The sequence below is a fragment of the Barbatula barbatula genome (assembly GCF_947034865.1).
Source record: "Barbatula barbatula genome assembly, chromosome: 10".
In the NCBI taxonomy this organism is placed as follows: Eukaryota; Metazoa; Chordata; class Actinopteri; order Cypriniformes; family Nemacheilidae; genus Barbatula; species Barbatula barbatula.
Genome location: NC_136773.1, coordinates 5,571,843 through 5,593,636, shown reverse-complemented (window position 1 = coordinate 5,593,636; position 21,794 = coordinate 5,571,843).

Below are 21,794 nucleotides of genomic sequence, written 5' to 3'. Positions count from 1 at the left end.
ATATGGTATGAAATGGCAGACACAGCTGCACCTCACATTTCTATGGCACTGCATCCAGGCCATGAAGCTCGAGAGTTAGGAGCTATGACAAAAAGGTTGCGCTTGGTGACCGATTGGGAGCCCTCTGGCATTGTAGGGGTTTTGTATTCGCGTATGACAGATTCATATTGGGTACCACAAAAAACGACCGATAGGGGCCAATTGACTCACCTCGAAATTACAAGAAGCCATGGTCGCGAATTGACAGACGGTCCCGGAGCTGAGCAGTTAATTAACAGCCAGCCGGACGACCTCTGGTCACAAGGTCCAACGGACGTTGGCCTCTGTAACATTGAGCCAGTCAAATTTCAGTTAAAATCGACAGAACCAGTTTGGGTCCCACAATATCCTAACAAAAGGGAGGCAGAGGAAGGCATTGCGCCCACTGTTCAAGGTTTAGTGGAGAAAGGTGTCATTATTCCATGGCGATCGCCATGGAACACCCCGATTTTTCCTGTAAAAAAACCAGGCACTAACAAATATAGATTAGTCCATGATCTACGTCGAGTAAACAGCCTGGTGACAACACCAACAATGGCCGTACCAAACCCATATACTGCCATCTCAAATTTGACCCCAGCTCACCAATGGTTCACATGCATTGATTTGGCCAACGCTTTTTTCTGTATACCTATCTCGGAAGGATGTAAATCGTGCCTGACTTTCACTTACCGAAAATGTCAATATTCTTATAACAGACTTCCACAGGGCTTTATTTTATCGCCAGGGATATTCAATCAGGTCCTAAAAAATCAGCTGATAAATTGTGTGTTACCTGTGGATTGCGTTCTAATAATGTATGTTGATGATCTTTTGCTAGCAGCCGTAACCAATGAAGATTGCTTAAAAGCAACGGGCGTCATTCTGAGACAGCTGTATGCGTCTGGGTTCAAGGTTAGTAAAGAAAAACTGCAGGTCAGCAGGCCATCTGTAACTTTCATGGGCCGTTTAATCACAGGCCAAGGCACAACATTGTCTGATCGCCAACGTGATGGCATTTTGTCACACCCGAAGCCACACAATGTGAAGGACATGCTTTCCTTTCTGGGATTGACAGGTTTCAGCAGAAATTATATCCCTATGTATGTAGCGGTCACCAAGCCATTACGAGACATGGTCAAGGAACAAGGCATGAGAAATGTGCAGGCGAAGTTAACATGGACCCCTGAAGCAGAAACTGCGTTCATTAAATTGAAAGGGGAGCTGTCACATGCAGCATATCTGCATAGCCCTGATTACAGCAAGGCATTTTTCCTAGACGTTTCTGAAACAGGGAATAGCGCACATGGAGTACTTTTTCAGAAGCAGTCTAGTGCTAGACGTGTGCTCATGTATGTCAGTGTCCTAATGGACGCCATTGAACAACGCCAGCCGGTTTGTGCCAGGTTTACTGCAGGATTAGCAAAGATCATTGAAAAGACATCACACATTGTGATGGGTCATCAGTTAACGGTCCTGACCACGCACTCTGTCATGTCGTTTGTCAATTCTGCATCATTTACGTTTTCACCGTTGAGGCAGAGAAAACTGTCCAAATGTCTAACGGCGCCAAACATAACATACAAACACGATGGCATTAACATGGCAGATTTGTTCACCAAAGGGGAACCACATGACTGTGCACCAATCACTGACCTGGCATCTCGTGTTCGCCAGGACTTAACTGCAACCCCTATCCCTGAAGCCTCGGACGTGATCACACTTTTCACGGACGGGTGCTGTTTTAGAGCTCAGGATGGCTCTTTGGTCTCAGCTTACTCTGTTGTGCAACAAACAGACTTAGGTTACACTACTAGGGAAGCAGAGAAAATAGAAGGCAAACAGTCGGCACAGAGAGCAGAACTAATTGCGGTCACACAAGCACTTAAGCTTGCAGGGTCTGGCAAAGTCAACATTTATAGTGACTCAGCTTATGTCGTGGGTGCTGTACATGTCGAACTCGCAGTTTGGCAAAGGAGTGGGTTCGTCACTACGTCTGGTAAGCCTATAGCACATGATGCAGAAGTACGTGCACTGTTGGACGCATTGAAAATTCCAGCAGCTGTTGCTGTCATAAAATGTCAGGGCCACTGTAAAACAGACAGTGCTGTAGCACGGGGAAATGAGGCTGCTGACTTGGCTGCCAAAACAGCTGCAGGCTATCAGGTGACCATGATGGTACAGACTGACTGTTCATATGTAAAACTGTTACCATCTTTCAGCAGAGAAACACTTGTGGCCGAACATGGCAAATGCACACCAGAGGAACTGTCAACGTGGACAGAGTATGGGGCCCTGTGTGCACCAGATGGTCTGTGGCAGGCCCCAGATGGCAGACCAGCATTGCCCATGAGCCTGTCACGCTCTATCATGACCCAAGCACACACTATGTCACACGTGAGTTCAAAACAGATGATGAAAACATTGCAATATTGGTGGCATCCTTTTTTGACGGCTATGGTGTCTAACTTTGTACTTTCATGCGACATTTGTCAAAAACATAACATCAAACCAACTTTAAAACAGTTAAAGGGCACATTTTTGCCATTACGAGGCCCAGGAGAGGAAATCGTGATTGACTTTACAGACATGGTAGAGAGGGTGCAAGGGAAACGGTATTTGTTGGTGATAGTTGACCAATTCACAGGTTGGCCTGAGGCTTTTCCTTGTGGGAAAGAAGACAGCACTGCAGTCATTAAGTGTCTCATTAATTTGTACATTCCTCATTACGGTTTCCCCCGGCATATCCGGTCAGATAATGGCTCACACTTCAAAAATGAGCATTTAAAAATCGTAGAGAAATCGCTGGGTCTAACGCATGCGTTTGGGGCCGTCTATCATCCCGAATCGCAAGGTAAGGTCGAACGGATGAACCTAACACTGAAACTTAAATTGGCTAAAATCTGTGCACAGACCAAATTATCATGGCTATCAGCTCTTCCGTTGGCTCTAATGTCTGTACGTTCCTCTGTTAACAGAATCACTGGCTTTACACCTTTTGAATTGCTTACAGGTAGATCTTTTCCAGGACCGTCGACGCCGCTGAAGCCGGACACCTGTGTACCACTTTCACATTGTGTATACTTTGACAAACTGACTGCTATGATTCAACATTTCTCTCAGCAGACTCCCTCTGACATTGCTGGAGATCCTGTCGAGCCCGGTTCGCAGTGGGTTCGCCTGAAGAAGTTTCGAAGGAAGTGGAATGAGCCACGCTGGACGGAGCCTCTGAAAGTGACGGCCAGGACATCACATTGTGTCCGTCTATCTGGCAAGGGCGACACCTGGTATCACTTGTCTTCTTGTGTTAACTGTGATCCACCAAACAGGTCGCTGTCAGAGACTGCTGTGGACCTAAGGGCTCAGGTCCAAGAGGGGGAGGGTATCTCTGGAGCAGAAAGTGGAGCAGAAAGTGACATACAAGCATCAACAACAGGGGCATTAAAAATTAAAAATCCAGTGCAAAAAAGGTGACATTTTTTCAAGCAGTGACATTTAAAAACAGGTACGGAGTGGAGAACGTGAGACGACAAAATAAAAGAACAGGTGATTGTGCAGTGACTCATGAGGAAGACAGTAGAACTATCTTCCATTTAGTCACAAAAGCAAGGTGCACGGACTATCCAATTTATGATGATCACACCCAGAGCTTAAAACAAATAAGAAACTGGTGTGTAGACTATGTACTCATTATAATCAAGGGTTATCAACATTTTCGTATTTACCTTTACCAAATCTTTATATATTAATTTTTTTTCTAATCCTTTATAAGCAATATATATTGTTGTTATTGTGATCCTTCAATTTTAATATTCACATTTTCCATATTTGCTATTTTTCATATTTTTATATTCACAGTTTTCATATTTCATATTCAGTATTTCCCATATTTTCTATATTTTTATATTGCTATTGTGATTTTATATTGTCATATTCATTAACGTATAACCATTTATTCCTTACATTTCTATTTTGTGGGATTTTAACCATATATTTTTTCTGAATTTCATATTCCCATTAAGTGTACTGTGTGTTTAACCATTTAAATTTCCAAGAGTGTGTTTATTGTTCCTTTAAAGTCCAAGAGAGGGTAACGAGATGAAGCTGTGGGAAAACTGTAAGCTGTCAGGGATCCTATTAATAATTTCAGGGGTTATAGTAGGAATAATTTTTAGCATAACTGAGGGTCAGGAAAGCAGCAACAACAACATATCGAAACCGAGTTACAAAAGAGCCATAGCCGATACGAGGTTACCATGTGAACAACTCGTAATTAACTATGTTTGGGGTAAGACCACCTAATTTACTTTCGACCTATGCGCTGTCATAAATTGTGGGGGAAAAAATAGCTCATGGAGGGGGTACGAGGTATATGTATGTATGGACTGGAATACGGACAGTGTTTGTAAGGCATACCAGTCTAGGCGAACCCATAGGGGTGAATGGTGTCCGTCATGGAACAACGTGATAGCATACACCGGTGCTTGGACTCCGAAAGAACCTAGCCTTTGGACCCGTACCTCGGCAAAATTTGATTTTAAAATGCAAAGAGATTATAGTGCAAGTCAAAATCCACTCACCCTTTCAATATCCACTAGAACGGGATCAGCCAATTATACAGGGGAGTTTTTCCTTATAATGGGGGTGCACAGCCCAGGAACAGATAAAAAAGCAGTAATAAAATTTGTTGTGGACAGTTCACCTGAGGAGGAAAGAAATGGGACAGTAGCTGAGCCATTATCGGTAGGACAAAAGTATGGAGTGGTAGAAATAGATTACACCATGTTAAAACCAGAAGATATGATAGAAAGAGCCACAGGATATGGGGAAAATAATTTGTGGCTGGAATGGATAATTACCACAGCCAGAGAACAGAGCTTAGACGATTGTGTTGGATGTGCTAATGCAAGACCTCATTTATATATTGAACCAGCCCCGTTGTACCAAAACGATACGTGGGGCTATGAGTGTATGCTGGCATTGACACGGATGGCCAGTCCAAAAAATTGTACCACATTGGCAGCAATATTCCCACCAATAACCAACCTTTCACGGGCAGGTCCATTTACACCGAAGAAAGCAAATTATACCTGTTTTGATATTAAACGTCTATCACCAACCAGCAACCTGGGGGAGATAAATAAGGAGTGGTGTGATCAGATCATAGTAGATAATGGGACTGAGATAGGTACGTGGGCTAGAGCAGGTTTGTATTATTATTGTGGAGATCGAAGATTGTTTACTAGGATACCTGAGAAGGCAAAGGGAGTGTGTGCCATGGTGAGACTGGGAGCCCCAATAACCCTGATAGGAGACAGAGCAGTCAGAACGGAAACCGTGAATTCAGCAACATTGACTAGAAGACGTAGGAGACACATCATGACAAAGAGAGCAATAGGATCAAGTGTAGATTTATCATTAAATAGTCCGACATACATTGACGCGATAGGGATTCCACGAGGTGTTCCAGATGAATATAAGCTAGCGAACCAAGTGGCAGCAGGTTTTGAGAATATACCCATAATAGCTGCTATTTTTCCAGTCACCCCAAACAAGAATGTAGATAGGATTAATTATGTACATTATAATGTGATGAGGTTAGCAAATATGACAAGGGATGCAGTAGATGGTTTAGCAGAACAGCTAGCACCAACTTCACTTATGGCTATACAGAACCGTATGGCTCTGGACATGTTGTTGGCAGAAAAGGGAGGAGTATGTGTTATGTTTGGTGATCTTTGCTGTACTTACATTCCTAATAATACAGCACCAGACGGATCAGTCACTAGGGCATTGGAAGGTTTGAGAACTTTGTCTATCGAAATGAAGGAACATTCAGGAGTGAATAATCCTATTGGAGATTGGCTAGACAAGGCACTAGGCAAATGGAAATCCGTTTTAATGTCGATTGTGTTATCAATAGCTGTATTTGCAGGTATTTTGGTCTCATGCGGATGCTGTTGTATTCCCTGTATCAGATCACTATGTAACAGAGTGATATTATCGGCAATAGAAAAGACAGACCTAACCCCTCCGAAATATACCATGCCTCTATTGTCTGGCGATCATTTCCTAGATGAAGATGATAATGATGTTTGTGATGATTTGTGACCATTTTTTAATGGTCAAGAGAGGGATTATGGGAATTTAGATCCGTATATGGATCGATATAAAAATGGATGATTGATGTTGTTTAAATCAGATGTATTTTCCTACATGACATGATTGTGAACAAAAGCTTGAAGTTGAGAGTTCTTCAGTTGCCAGATGTTGCCAGAGATCGGAATGTGGTCAGTGAGAGGGGGGTTGCAGGATCTGCTTGTGTAAATGTGTAACAATAACCAGATCTTATTTTTGGGGAAGAAATGTGTACACTCAAGGATCTTATTGTGGTTTAAACGTGCCTTTACATTTAATATGATTTTACCATTGATTACTAACTATGCATAATATGTTGAAAATATAACCAGTGTGTGAGTTGTGTGTAACCAAGCCATAATCGCTGATATTGTGGGGTTTTTCCATAGGATGTTACTATGTGTGTGTGAAAAGATTAGATTACACGGGGGGCCCCATGGAATGGGTGAGGGTCTTGTGTGCAAATTTGTTACAGATGTCGGGTTTGAAAAACAAGGCAGTGAGCTGATTGGCTGGAGACCAGACAAAGGGGAGAAGAACTGATTGGACCCCGGCTGAAGAAGAGTTTCGGCGAGAAATACATATAAATACCAGTGAAACTGTTTTTCGTGGTCGATCCTTTGTTAAGACGTTTGTGTGTCTGAGGATCCACCGAAACAGCTGTTTGTTCGAGAGTTCTGATCAATAAATTTCAACGTTTTATGAACTGGCCTCTCTCCAATTTTTGAACGCGCAGAACATTGTTTAAATGTTCTTCAAGAGCAATCAGGGTTAAGGTGCCTTGCTCAAGGGCACTTCATCCATGACCCGTGCTGGCTGGCATTGAGATTTGAATCGTCGACCTTCTGATCACAAGCCCAGCGCTTTAACCACTAGGCCACAGCGGACCCCGAGCCGCCTTGGGCGTAATAGACTGGGTTCTAAAGGGTCAGTGCCAGAGGGTCAGCCGGGATTTAAGCAATAGTAACTCCAAAAATAAAGCTAGATAACACAATAATACACAACAAAAACGTGATAACGTAATAAAAAACATGCCTTTAGAAATGTTTTATGAACGGAGTTATCTCATTTTGGAACCAAAGTCTTCATATAGACTACTTTATAATGGCACTGATTGATGCAAGTAAACAGGCATGAAGCAAGGCACGAGAAGAAAATAAATGAAGTAGCAATACAAATAAGTGATGTGTTTTGAAGAAGAGAGAAAAAATCATGAAATGAGAAGGAAATGTTATTAGCAGGGGTCTACTCCTCAATCCTCATGAAGTCAACCTGATTCTCTTATTTGTAAAAGTAACGTTAATATTTCAGCCAGGGATAGTAATAAAACGAGAGAAATCACCTTTAAATGAATTCACAGGTTTTACACAGGTCTAAATGCTTTCTCAAAAGACTTAAGAATGGCATTGATACAACTCTGTTCTTTCTGTTCAGAAAAACCTGAGACCACTTTACATTTATTTTGGAACAGCTCTTTCACAGTTACATTTTGGTGTGACATTTGTGATTTTATCAATTGTTATGTAAATCCTAATGTTGATTTTACATACATTAAATGTAATTTTTGGTTTTCATGAATGTGAAAAGAAAAGTGATATTTATTTTATAAACCTTATTTTTCTGTTAGCTAAATTTCACATTCACAAATCTAAATTGTCTAAATGCACTCCTCTTTTTTTGAGGTTTAAATGCGAGTTGAAAATGTACTTTGAGTAGCCTGTTGAGTTCTCTAAAAACTTAAAAGCTACAAGAACAGTGACTGTGTTTAAGGACTTTGCATCTAATCTGGATTGGAAGACTAAAGGAATTTAGTCTGGACTGAGGGAATCTGGAGCTTGTATTGACAATGATAATGGTTGTTGTAAATGTTTGTTTTTTGTTATCTTCTACAAGCATTTAATAAAAAAAAAAGATATATATATAAATATATTTCAGGCAGGGATTCGAGCACTTCCGGTGGGACGGGTTCACTTCCTGCGGTTGGTGTAGCGTCGCATATGCAGGTCATTTCTTCTGATGCACATGGATGTGTACACAAGTAAAGCTCTCACATTAACGTGTGTCTCTTGTAGACGTACAAAAGAAACAAAAGCTGATGCTCGCCGACGGCATCAGCCCGTTGTCCGAGCGCAGAGACCCAGCGCGCCCTGACGAGCGACTCTAGTAGCATGTTGGCCTGGGCCAAGGCGATAGATCACCGTGGCAACTTGCTGGTGTCGCGACTGGTTTTATACGGCATATCGGCGACGCTCCAACCGACGACGGTTGGTGAGGAAATTTACATTCACGTTTAACGTTAAGAACACGAGTCAGACAGAGCGTTTTTATTGTTCACACTTTTGTTGAAAACGGAACTCGAAACACAATGATATTTATAAACGAGTAGTCACAGAATGACATTTCCAGACCTAGCTCATTAATTATGCAAAACAACAGCCAATGGCGGTTCTCCAAGCAATATTTGAATCGGTCATTCACAGATTGTTTGCCTCCAAAGAAAGAGCTTTTGCTTATATCGTGTCGTCATTCTTTTCACCACCTAATCAATGAAATCAACGGGACTTGATGTACACATTTGAAAAAGCAAACTCTCTGTTCGATGTGAAACGGGGCTTTTAGGACATCTAGTGTAAGGAAAACAACGTTGCATGATATTACCAATCCTGTTTCGGAGCTACAGTATATACTCGTTTATGCTCTTTCGCAAATGCAACGCTTGGGGGGTGATGTGAAATTGTCATGAGATATCTTCTTTTTGATAAACGCATGGCTTTTACCACAAGATGACCTCTACCACTAGATGTCGTCATCACTTCTTCGATCGTTCCTAACAATTATTTATTAATAAAAATTAAAATCATATTTATTACAGTCTCTTAATCATATTTATTACAGTCTGTTGTTCATACAACGCTAATCAATATTCGGTTATGTGTGTTTGTGTGGCACTTTTAGGAGTGTCATTCATCAATTCAGTAAGTACTTTTAAACTCTTTTTATACTGGCTTTTACTTCTGTAAAGAAAATGAGAATCTGATTTGTCTTCTCCTTTCAATTGAACGTTTGCACCCCTTCGCCAGTCGAGGGCGTTGTTTGATAACCGTTGACAGTTGTAAAGGTTTCCTAATGGGTTTTAGCTGCTGAATGAATTAATTCTTTAGGTTCGAGCACACAGGCTGATCTCAGACCACAGTTTCTTAGGGAGTGCCTTAAAGAAAGATTTATTCTGCATACTCACTTTGCCATCCAACTCTTGAAGTAACTTTCTTGAACTAATATACATACATATATATATATATATATATATATATTTAGCCTGTATATCGTGTACATATTGAACAAGATATTATTATGAAGGGATTGAGGGATTTAAGCAATAGTAACTCCAAAAATAAAGCTAGATAACACAATTGTTCCGCCCTTCGGCGTTTTAATTTGTTTCCTAGTCGGACCCGTTAGTACGGGCAAGCGTTCGAGCCGAGCAACAGTGCGGAAATCACCCTCGTGTCTGCGTCATCACAGAGTTTGGTTAAATCTTTGTCTGTAAGTCCTTTTTTCGTCAGAATTGTGGTTTCTGTATGATGTATGTTTACTTTAAGTAATGTGTGTTATTACGTTCGTGACTCTTTCAGTTTCATCGCGTATGCTCTAGTTTGAAGCTTTTTTGTTTTCTGACTCGCTGATTTATCTGCTCAGCAACGAGCCTCGACGTTTCGCCTTAGATTAAAGGCGGGCGTACACGGTGCGAATTCTGATGGTCGGAAGATCGTATGTCCACGCACACGTCACGAGTGAGTTTATCTGAAAATCATACGGACGAGGTGATATACGACACGATTTTACGACCTGCCGATTTCCGAAGCAATCGCACAAAGTTCCGCGCCAAAAACATGGAGTCAGAGGAAGATTTGCTTTTTTTGTGGCAGCAATGGCTTGCGAAAGAATAAAAAAGAAAAGAAAAAGAAGGGCATGGCAAAGAGTTTGGCTGAAGAGCAGAGAAAAGCATGGACTTTCAGTTCTTCAAAAACAGCCGTGTGTCTGTGTGCGCATGCTTTGATGTGGTCGTGGAAGATATAGCAAAGTATATAACCATAGCGTGTCACGCAAGTTTGTGCATATAGCAACGTCGTTTTTATATATTTTTTGAACAAATGTTATTGCTGGATAGTCTAGGTATAATAATTGTATACATACTGTTTTTACAGGCCAAATGTTTGATATGGAATAGCCTACATATTGTATTGTGGGAGAAAAGTGATGCAGAGTCAGCATGATGCAAAAAACTGCCTTTAGGCCTTTTGTTATATGTTTAAATCCGCTGTAAAATATCATCACGGATGACCCTGTCATGGTACACGCTGCTGGAAACATCATACAGCGCTCGCTGTTCCTGCCAGAGTTCGGCGAGTTTATCCTCTTTTTCAATAGTCTATCTTCTTCTGTGGTTTCCTAGTTCGTGATTGGTCAACTTCAGATAGATCAACAAATCGGCTCGTTCAACCGCACACATGTCACGAATTCAAACCGATAGCTCACAAACTTTTTAGACATGTTTAAAAATGTTCGGGAGGTCGGGAAGTGCTCGTAAGGCACTCTGCTCGGATCGTAATTCCTCGCACTTGATACGAGCCGCGACCATACGAGCATACACGATTTCCACACGATTGAAAAAAATCGCATGCGAACTCGTACGACAGCAAAAATCGCACCGTGTACGCCCGCCTTTAGTAGTTGATTTATTTACATCTGTTGATTCGTATATATATTATACATGTAACAGTCTAACAGGTAGTTTGGTGATATTGCGGATGTTTGTTTTATTACTATACATTAAGGACACCTGTAGTTTATTGTGTGAAAGTGTTGATATAGAGAATGCTGTATACTGTATAGGGAGTTACTGGGTAATTCATGTTTATTGTGTAAGAGACACTTCAGATGTTACACTTTTGTAATGTTATTTTCTGTTTATTATTTCATTCTTACAGACTTAAATGGAGAAAACACTAAGAAATAAAACTGAGGAAGAAAAGAGTTCAAAAGATAAAACATCATTCCTCAATAAGAAGTCTGGAGTTTCTCTTCATTGCTGTTAACTATCTGTCTAGCTGTACAAATCAGACGTCGTACATGCGAGGGCAGAATAACAATAAAACACAACAAAAACGTGATAACGTAATAAAAAACATGCCTTTAGAAATGTTTTATGAACGGAGTTATCTCATTTTGGAACCAAAGTCTTCATATAGGCTACTTTATAATGGCACTGATTGATGCAAGTAAACAGGCATGAAGCAAGGCACGAGAAGAAAATAAATGAAGTAGCAATACAAATAAGTGATGTGTTTTGAAGAAGAGAGAAAAAATCATGAAATGAGAAGGAAATGTTATTGGCAGGGGTCTACTCCTCAATCCTCATGAAGTCAACCTGATTCTCTTATTTCTAAAAGTAACATTAATATTTCAGCCAGTGATAGTAAAAAAGCGAGAGAAATCACCTTTAAATGAATTCACAGGTTTTACACAGGTCTAAATGCTTTCTCAAAAGACTTAAGAATGGCATTGATACCCTCTGTTCTTTCTGTTCAGAAAAACCTGAGTCCACTTTACATTTATTTTGGAACAGCTCTTTCACAGTTACATTTTGGTGTGACATTTGTGATTTTATCAATTGTTATGTAAATCCTAATGTTGATTTTAGGAGCACTTCCGGTGGGACGGGTTCACTTCCTGCCGTCGGTGTGGTGTCGCATATGCAGGTCATCTCTTCTGATGCACATGGATGTGTACACAAGTAAAGCTCTCACATTAACGTGTGTCTCTTGTAGACGTACAAAAGAAACAAAAGCCGATGCTCGCCGACAGCATCAGCCCGTTGTCCGAGCGCAGAGACCCAGCGCGCCCTGACGAGCGACTCTAGTAGCATGTTGGCTTGGGCCAAGGCGATAGATCACCGTGGCAACTTGCTGGTGTCGCGACTGGTTTTATACGGCATATCGGCGACGCTCCAACCGACGACGGTTGGTGAGGAAATTTACATTCACGTTTAACGTTAAGAACACGAGTCAGACAGAGCGTTTTTATTGTACACACTTTTGTTGAAAACGGAACTCGAAACACAATGATATTTATAAACGAGTAGTCACAGAATGACATTTCCAGACCTAGCTCATTAATTATGCAAAACAACAGCCAATGGCGGTTCTCCAAGCAATATTTGAATCGGTCATTCACAGATTGTTTGCCTCCAAATAAAGAGCTTTTGCTTATATCGTGTCGTCATTCTTTTCACCACCTAATCAATGAAATCAACGGGACTTGATGTACACATTTGAAAAAGCAAACTCTCTGTTCGATGTGAAACGGGGCTTTTAGGACATCTAGTGTAAGGAAAACAACGTTGCATGATATTACCAATCCTGTTTCGGAGCTACAGTATATACTCGTTTATGCTCTTTCGCAAATGCAACGCTTGGGGGGTGATGTGAAATTGTCATGAGATATCTTCTTTTTGATAAACGCATGGCTTTTACCACAAGATGACCTCTACCACTAGACGTCGTCATCACTTCTTCGATCGTTCCTAACAATTATTTATTAATAAAAATTAAAATCATATTTATTACAGTCTCTTAATCATATTTATTACAGTCTGTTGTTCATACAACGCTAATCAATATTCGGTTATGTGTGTTTGTGTGGCACTTTTAGGAGTGTCATTCATCAATTCAGTAAGTACTTTTAAACTCTTTTTATACTGGCTTTTACTTCTGTAAAGAAAATGAGAATCTGATTTGTCTTCTCCTTTCAATTGAACGTTTGCACCCCTTCGCCAGTCGAGGGCGTTGTTTGATAACCGTTGACAGTTGTAAAGGTTTCCTAATGGGTTTTAGCTGCTGAATGAATTAATTCTTTAGGTTCGAGCACACAGGCTGATCTCAGACCACAGTTTCTTAGGGAGTGCCTTAAAGAAAGATTTATTCTGCATACTCACTTTGCCATCCAACTCTTGAAGTAACTTTCTTGAACTAATATACATACATATGTATATATATATATATATATATATATTTAGCCTGTATATCGTGTACATATTGAACAAGATATTATTATGAAGGGATTGAGGGATTTAAGCAATAGTAACTCAAAAAATAAAGCTAGATAACACAATAAAACACAACAAAAACGTGATAACGTAATAAAAAACATGCCTTTAGAAATGTTTTATGAACGGAGTTATCTCATTTTGGAACCAAAGTCTTCATATAGGCTACTTTATAATGGCACTGATTGATGCAAGTAAACAGGCATGAAGCAAGGCACGAGAAGAAAATAAATGAAGTAGCAATACAAATAAGTGATGTGTTTTGAAGAAGAGAGAAAAAATCATGAAATGAGAAGGAAATGTTATTAGCAGGGGTCTACTCCTCAATCCTCATGAAGTCAACCAGATGCTCTTATTTGTAAAAGTAACGTTAATATTTCAGCCAGGGATAGTAATAAAACGAGAGAAATCACCTTTAAATGAATTCACAGGTTTTACACAGGTCTAAATGCTTTCTCAAAAGACTTAAGAATGGCATTGATACAACTCTGTTCTTTCTGTTCAGAAAAACCTGAGACCACTTTACATTTATTTTGGAACTGCTCTTTCACAGTTACATTTTGGTGTGACATTTGTGATTTTATCAATTGTTATGTAAATCCTAATGTTGATTTTACATACATTAAATGTAATTTTTGGTTTTCATGAATGTGAAAAGAAAAGTGATATTTATTTTATAAACCTTATTTTTCTGTTAGCTAAATTTCACATTCACAAATCTAAATTGTCTAAATGCACTCCTCTTTTTTTGAGGTTTAAATGCGAGTTGAAAATGTACTTTGAGTAGCCTGTTGAGTTCTCTAAAAACTTAAAAGCTACAAGAACAGTGACTGTGTTTAAGGACTTTGCACCTAATCTGGATTGGAAGACTGAAGGAATTTAGTCTGGACTGAGGGAATCTGGAGCTTGTATTGACAATGATAATGGTTGTTGTAAATGTTTGTTTTTTGTTATCTTCTACAAGCATTTAATTAAAAAAAAAGATATATATATAAATATATTTCAGGCAGGGATTCGAGCACTTCCGGTGGGACGGGTTCACTTCCTGCGGTTGGTGTAGCGTCGCATATGCAGGTCATCTCTTCTGATGCACATGGATGTGTACACAAGTAAAGCTCTCACATTAACGTGTGTCTCTTGTAGACGTACAAAAGAAACAAAAGCCGATGCTCGCCGACGGCATCAGCCCGTTGTCCGAGCGCAGAGACCCAGCGCGCCCTGACGAGCGACTCTAGTAGCGTGTTGGCTTGGTGTCAAGGCGATAGGTCCCCGGCCCGAACACATCTAGCAGGTGTCGCGACTGCTTTTATACGGCACATCGGCGACGCTACAGCCGACGACGGTTGGTGAGAAAATGTACATTCACGTTTAACGTTGAGAACACGAGTCAGACAGAACAGAGCATTTTTATTGTACACACTTTTGTTGAAAACGGAACTCGAAACACAATGATATTTGTAAATGAGTAGTCACAGAATGACATTTCCAGACCTAGCTCATTAATTATGCAAAACAACAGCCAATGTCGGTTCTCCAACTGCACACAAAGCAATATTTGAGTCGGTCATTCACAGATTGTTTGAAGTATATAGACATGATATGACTTTGTTTGCTTAATAAGCAGTTTAGATCGTTGGATTACTCTGCAGTAATTGTGGCACATTACTGCAGAGCAATCAGGGTTAAGGTGCCTTGCTCCAGGGCACTTCATCCATGACCCGTGCTGGCTGGCATTGAGATTTGAATCGTCGACCTTCTGAACACAAGCCCAGCGCTTTAACCACTAGGCCACAGCGGACCCCGAGCCGCCTTGGGCGTAATAGACTGGGTTCTAAAGGGTCAGTGCCAGAGGGTCAGCCGGGATTTGAGCAATAGTAACTCCAAAAATAAAGCTAGATAACACAATAATACACAACAAAAACGTGATAACGTAATAAAAAACATGCCTTTAGAAATGTTTTATGAACGGAGTTATCTCATTTTGGAACCAAAGTCTTCATATAGGCTACTTTATAATGGCACTGATTGATGCAAGTAAACAGGCATGAAGCAAGGCACGAGAAGAAAATAAATGAAGTAGCAATACAAATAAGTGATGTGTTTTTAAGAAGAGAGAAAAAATCATGAAATGAGAAGGAAATGTTATTAGCAGGGGTCTACTCCTCAATCCTCATGAAGTCAACCAGATGCTCTTATTTGTAAAAGTAACGTTAATATTTCAGCCAGGGATAGTAATAAAACGAGAGAAATCACCTTTAAATGAATTCACAGGTTTTACACAGGTCTAAATGCTTTCTCAAAAGACTTAAGAATGGCATTGATACAACTCTGTTCTTTCTGTTCAGAAAAACCTGAGTCCACTTTACATTTATTTTGGAACTGCTCTTTCACAGTTACATTTTGGTGTGACATTTGTGATTTTATCAATTGTTATGTAAATCCTAATGTTGATTTTACATACATTAAATGTAATTTTTGGTTTTCATGAATGTGAAAAGAAAAGTGATATTTATTTTATAAACCTTATTTTTCTGTTAGCTAAATTTCACATTCACAAATCTAAATTGTCTAAATGCACTCCTCTTTTTTTGAGGTTTAAATGCGAGTTGAAAATGTACTTTGAGTAGCCTGTTGAGTTCTCTAAAAACTTAAAAGCTACAAGAACAGTGACTGTGTTTAAGGACTTTGCACCTAATCTGGATTGGAAGACTGAAGGAATTTAGTCTGGACTGAGGGAATCTGGAGCTTGTATTGACAATGATAATGGTTGTTGTAAATGTTTGTTTTTTTTTATCTTCTACAAGCATTTAATTAAAAAAAAGATATATATATAAATATATTTCAGGCAGGGATTCGAGCACTTCCGGTGGGACGGGTTCACTTCCTGCGGTTGGTGTAGCGTCGCATATGCAGGTCATCTCTTCTGATGCACATGGATGTGTAGTAAAGCTCTCACATTAACGTGTGTCTCTTGTAGACGTACAAAAGAAACAAAAGCCGATGCTCGCCGACGGCATCAGCCCGTTGTCCGAGCGCAGAGACCCAGCGCGCCCTGACGAGCGACTCTAGTAGCATGTTGGCTTGGGCAAGGCGATAGATCACCGTGGCAACTTGCTGGTGTCGCGACTGCTTTTATACGGCATATCGGCGACGCTCCAACCGACGACGGTTGGTGAGGAAATTTACATTCACGTTTAACGTTAAGAACACGAGTCAGACAGAGCGTTTTTATTGTACACACTTTTGTTGAAAACGGAACTCGAAACACAATGATATTTATAAACGAGTAGTCACAGAATGACATTTCCAGACCTAGCTCATTAATTATGCAAAACAACAGCCAATGGCGGTTATCCTAGCAATATTTGAATCGGTCATTCACAGATTGTTTGCCTCCAAATAAAGAGCTTTTGCTTATATCGTGTCGTCATTCTTTTCACCACCTAATCAATGAAATCAACGGGACTTGATGTACACATTTGAAAAAGCAAACTCTCTGTTCGATGTGAAACGGGGCTTTTAGGACATCTAGTGTAAGGAAAACAACGTTGCATGATATTACCAATCCTGTTTCGGAGCTACAGTATATACTCGTTTATGCTCTTTCGCAAATGCAACGCTTGGGGGGTGATGTGAAATTGTCATGAGATATCTTCTTTTTGATAAACGCATGGCTTTTACCACAAGATGACCTCTACCACTAGACGTCGTCATCACTTCTTCGATCGTTCCTAACAATTATTTATTAATAAAAATTAAAATCATATTTATTACAGTCTCTTAATCATATTTATTACAGTCTGTTGTTCATACAACGCTAATCAATATTCGGTTATGTGTGTTTGTGTGGCACTTTTAGGAGTGTCATTCATCAATTCAGTAAGTACATTTAAACTCTTTTTATACTGGCTTTTACTTCTGTAAAGAAAATGAGAATCTGATTTGTCTTCTCCTTTCAATTGAACGTTTGCACCCCTTCGCCAGTAGAGGGCTTTGTCTGATAACCGTTGACAGTTGTAAAGGTTTCCTAATGGGTTTTAGCTGCTGAATGATTGAATTCTTTAGGTTCGAGCACACAGGCTGATCTCAGACCACAGTTTCTTAGGGAGTGCCTTAAAGAAAGGTTTATTCTGCATACTCACTTTGCCATCCAACTCTTGAAGTAACTTTCTTGAACTAATATACATACATATATATATATATATAGAGCCTGTATATTGTGTACATATTGAACAAGATATTATTATGAAGGGATTGGGGGATTTAAGCCATAGTAACTCCAAAAATACAGCTAGATAACACAATAAAACACAACAAAAACATGATAACATAATAAAAAACATGCCTTTAGAAATGAGAGTTATCTCATATGCAGATCATCTCTTCTGATGCACATGGATGTGTACACAAGTAAAGCGAGTCTCACATTAACGCGTGTCTCTTGTAGACGTACAAAAGAAACAAAAGCTGATTCACGCCGGCGATCCGACGGGCATCGGGCCGTTGTTTCCGAGCGCAGAGACCAAGCGCGCCCTGACGAGCGACTCTAGTAGCGTGTTGGCTTGGTGTCAAGGCGATAGGTCCCCGGCCCGAACAGATCTAGCAGGTGTCGCGACTGGTTTTATACGGCACATCGGCGACGCTACAGCCGACGACGGTTGGTGAGAAAATGTACATTCACGTTTAACGTTGAGAACACGAGTCAGACAGAACAGAGCATTTTTATTGTACACACTTTTGTTGAAAACGGAACTCGAAACACAATGATATTTATAAACGAGTAGTCACAGAATGACATTTCCAGACCTAGCTCATTAATTATGCAAAACAACAGCCAATGGCGGTTCTCCAACTGCACACAAAGCAATATTTGAGTCAGTCATTCACAGATTGTTTGAAGTATATAGACATGATATGACTTTGTTTGCTTAATAAGCAGTTTAGATCGTTGGATTACTCTGCAGTAATTGTGGCACATTACTGCAGAGCAATCAGGGTTAAGGTGCCTTGCTCAAGGGCACTTCATCCATGACCCGTGCTGGCTGGCATTGAGATTTGAATCGTCGACCTTCTGATCACAAGCCCAGCGCTTTAACCACTAGGCCACAGCGGACCCCGAGCCGCCTTGGGCGGAATAGACTGGGTTCTAAAGGGTCAGTGCCAGAGGGTCAGCCGGGATTTAAGCAATAGTAACTCCAAAAATAAAGCTAGATAACACAATAATACACAACAAAAACGTGATAACGTAATAAAAAACATGCCTTTAGAAATGTTTTATGAACGGAGTTATCTCATTTTGGAACCAAAGTCTTCATATAGGCTACTTTATAATGGCACTGATTGATGCAAGTAAACAGGCATGAAGCAAGGCACGAGAAGAAAATAAATGAAGTAGCAATACAAATAAGTGATGTGTTTTGAAGAAGAGAGGAAAAAATCATGAAATGAGAAGGAAATGTTATTGGCAGGGGTCTACTCCTCAATCCTCATGAAGTCAACCAGATGCTCTTATTTGTAAAAGTAACGTTAATATTTCAGCCAGTGATAGTAATAAAACGAGAGAAATCACCTTTAAATGAATTCACAGGTTTTACACAGGTCTAAATGCTTTCTCAAAAGACTTAAGAATGGCATTGATACAACTCTGTTCTTTCTGTTCAGAAAAACCTGAGACCACTTTACATTTATTTTGGAACTGCTCTTTCACAGTTACATTTTGGTGTGACATTTGTGATTTTATCAATTGTTATGTAAATCCTAATGTTGATTTTACATACATTAAATGTAATTTTTGGTTTTCATGAATGTGAAAAGAAAAGTGATATTTATTTTATAAACCTTATTTTTCTGTTAGCTAAATTTCACATTCACAAATCTAAATTGTCTAAATGCACTCCTCTTTTTTTGAGGTTTAAATGCGAGTTGAAAATGTACTTTGAGTAGCCTGTTGAGTTCTCTAAAAACTTAAAAGCTACAAGAACAGTGACTGTGTTTAAGGACTTTGCATCTAATCTGGATTTGAAGACTGAAGGAATTTAGTCTGGACTGAGGGAATCTGGAGCTTGTATTGACAATGATAATGGTTGTTGTAAATGTTTGTTTTTTGTTATCTTCTACAAGCATTTTGTTGAACTTAGTTACACTGTTGTTGCAGTTAGCGTTGTGTTCGGGGAAAAATAAACGAGAGATGGATCCTCTTTAGCCGCTCTTGGCATATTTATTTTTCGTTGCTGACACATCAGTCTCACGGTCAGACAGCCATCAGTAAGAATACCGTAAAACAACTTAAACAAACATAATAACTCAAACGCGTCTTCTGTGGCTTAAACTTTAGTGCCCCCTTGTGGCATACACACAGTACAGCATTACATAAATATACAACTGAGGACATAATGAACATATTTTAACACCCCCACTTGTACTCAGGTTGCTACAAAAGAAATATATATATATAAAGTATAATGAATGTGGACCCCTGTCATACACATATCAATCCCCAAAAAGAGCACCTGCAAACCTATCCAGTTTCAACTTATTTACAGGTTTGGTCATTACATCAGCAATCATGTTATCAGTAGGACAATACATCAAGGTCATTCTTCCATCGTTCACAATAGACCTGATAAAGTGATACCTTATGTCTATGTGTTTGCATCTCCGTCTGTTTATAGGGTTTTTGGCGAGAGCAATTGTTCCCTGATTGTCCTCATGTACTACAGTTTGCGTGTACTTGTAGTTATCTATACCTCCCAGTAACTGTTCTAGGTATAAACACTCTTGTATGGTTGAAGCTAGTGCCATATATTCCGCTTCGCATGTGGATAGCGCCACAGTTGGCTGCTTTCTAGTCTTCCACGAGACTAGAGAGCTGTTTTGGCTCAGTCTCACACAGTACCCCGTAGTACTGCGTCTGTCACTGGTATCAGCTGCCCAGTCAGCATCACTGTAGGCTTGTATACCTAGTTTCTCGCAGTCGTTTCTCCTAAAACTTAACCCCTTCCCTGCTGTACCTTTCAGATACCTAAGAACATGCTTCACAGTGACCCACTGTTCCTCTGTAGGTTCAGCAAAATACTGTGATAACCTGCTCACTACGAAACTCAAATCGGGTCTGGTTCAAGTAGTCAGGTATATAAGACTTCCCACAGCTTCTCTGTACATTCTGACATCTTTCATCTTTACTGCATCCTCAGTATACACTAACTTTTGCTCGCATGGTGTTTCTCTGGTCCTACAGTTTTGCATGTCAAAACGCTGTAGTATCTTGTTAGTGTACTTTTCTTGTGTCATTTTTACACACCCATCAGACTGATTGAAATCGATACCCAGAAAATGTTTGAGTTGGCCCAGATCTTTCATTTTAAACCTTTCTGAAAGTATCTCTTTCACTTCTTTCAGTCTCTCTTGATTGCTCGCTGCAATAATTAAATCATCGACCCATGTAATTATAAACACTTTCTCTTCTTTTGTCTCTTTAGCATAAACACAGTGGTCGGCTGGGTTTTGTGTGAATCCATTCTCAATTAAACAATCGTGCAAAACCTTATTCCAATTTCGCCCGGATTGTTTTAATCCGTAAAGTGATTTCTGTAGCTTGTAAACTATACCCACTTTTTCTTGGTAACCCTCTGGTGGATTGATGTAAATCTCATAGTCTATAGGGGCGTGCAGGTAAGCGGTTTTCACGTCCATTTGATGCAGGAGTAAATTTTCCTGTGCTGCTTTCTGTAGCACCACCCTTACACTTGTCAAATCTGCCGTAGGTGAAAATGTCTCCCCATAGTCTATTCCCATTCTCTGGTTGTACCCCTTGGCCACAAACCTTGCTTTGTATTTGTCTCTTCCATCTACATCAGTCTTGATAGAGTAAACCCATCTACCCCCCACTGTTTTCTTACCTATTGGCAGTGTTGTCGGAGTAAACGTTTTGTTTTCATTTAGAGACTGGATTTCCTCATCCATGGCTTTTAACCATTCTTTTGAGTTAGTTGACCTCATTGCTCCCTCGAAATTCTGTGGAATGCCACACACCGCTCTGCAGCAATAGTCTACCGTGATATTAACCCCATCACTATCACTGTCTTCGGTTACAAAATCATCTAAGTAACTGGGTGTTTTTCTTTCTCTTGTCGGATACCTCATACTCTCGGATTTACCACTTGTCACATTCTGTTGTGTCGGATTTTGGTCGCTAGACCTCGTTTCTTCACCTACACTATCACTATGTGTACTTCTACCCTGTTCACTTGGCTCTTGAGCTCTTTCTGTACTCCTACTCTGTGTGGTCTCACCGGTTTTGGGTTTCACACTACCATAGCCATCGCTTAGATCTGGCTCACCAGTCTGTGTCTGTTTTTCCACAGCTGCCTTGCTCACAAACTTCACTAGCCTGTGTTTTTGCACTTTGTTTGTATCTGGATGATACACCAAATACGCCGGGCTGTTCTTATCATAGCCTACAAAAAGACCCTGGTCGCACCTGGAATCGAATTTTCCCTTATCATGTTTATACGTGTAGCATACAGATCCAAAC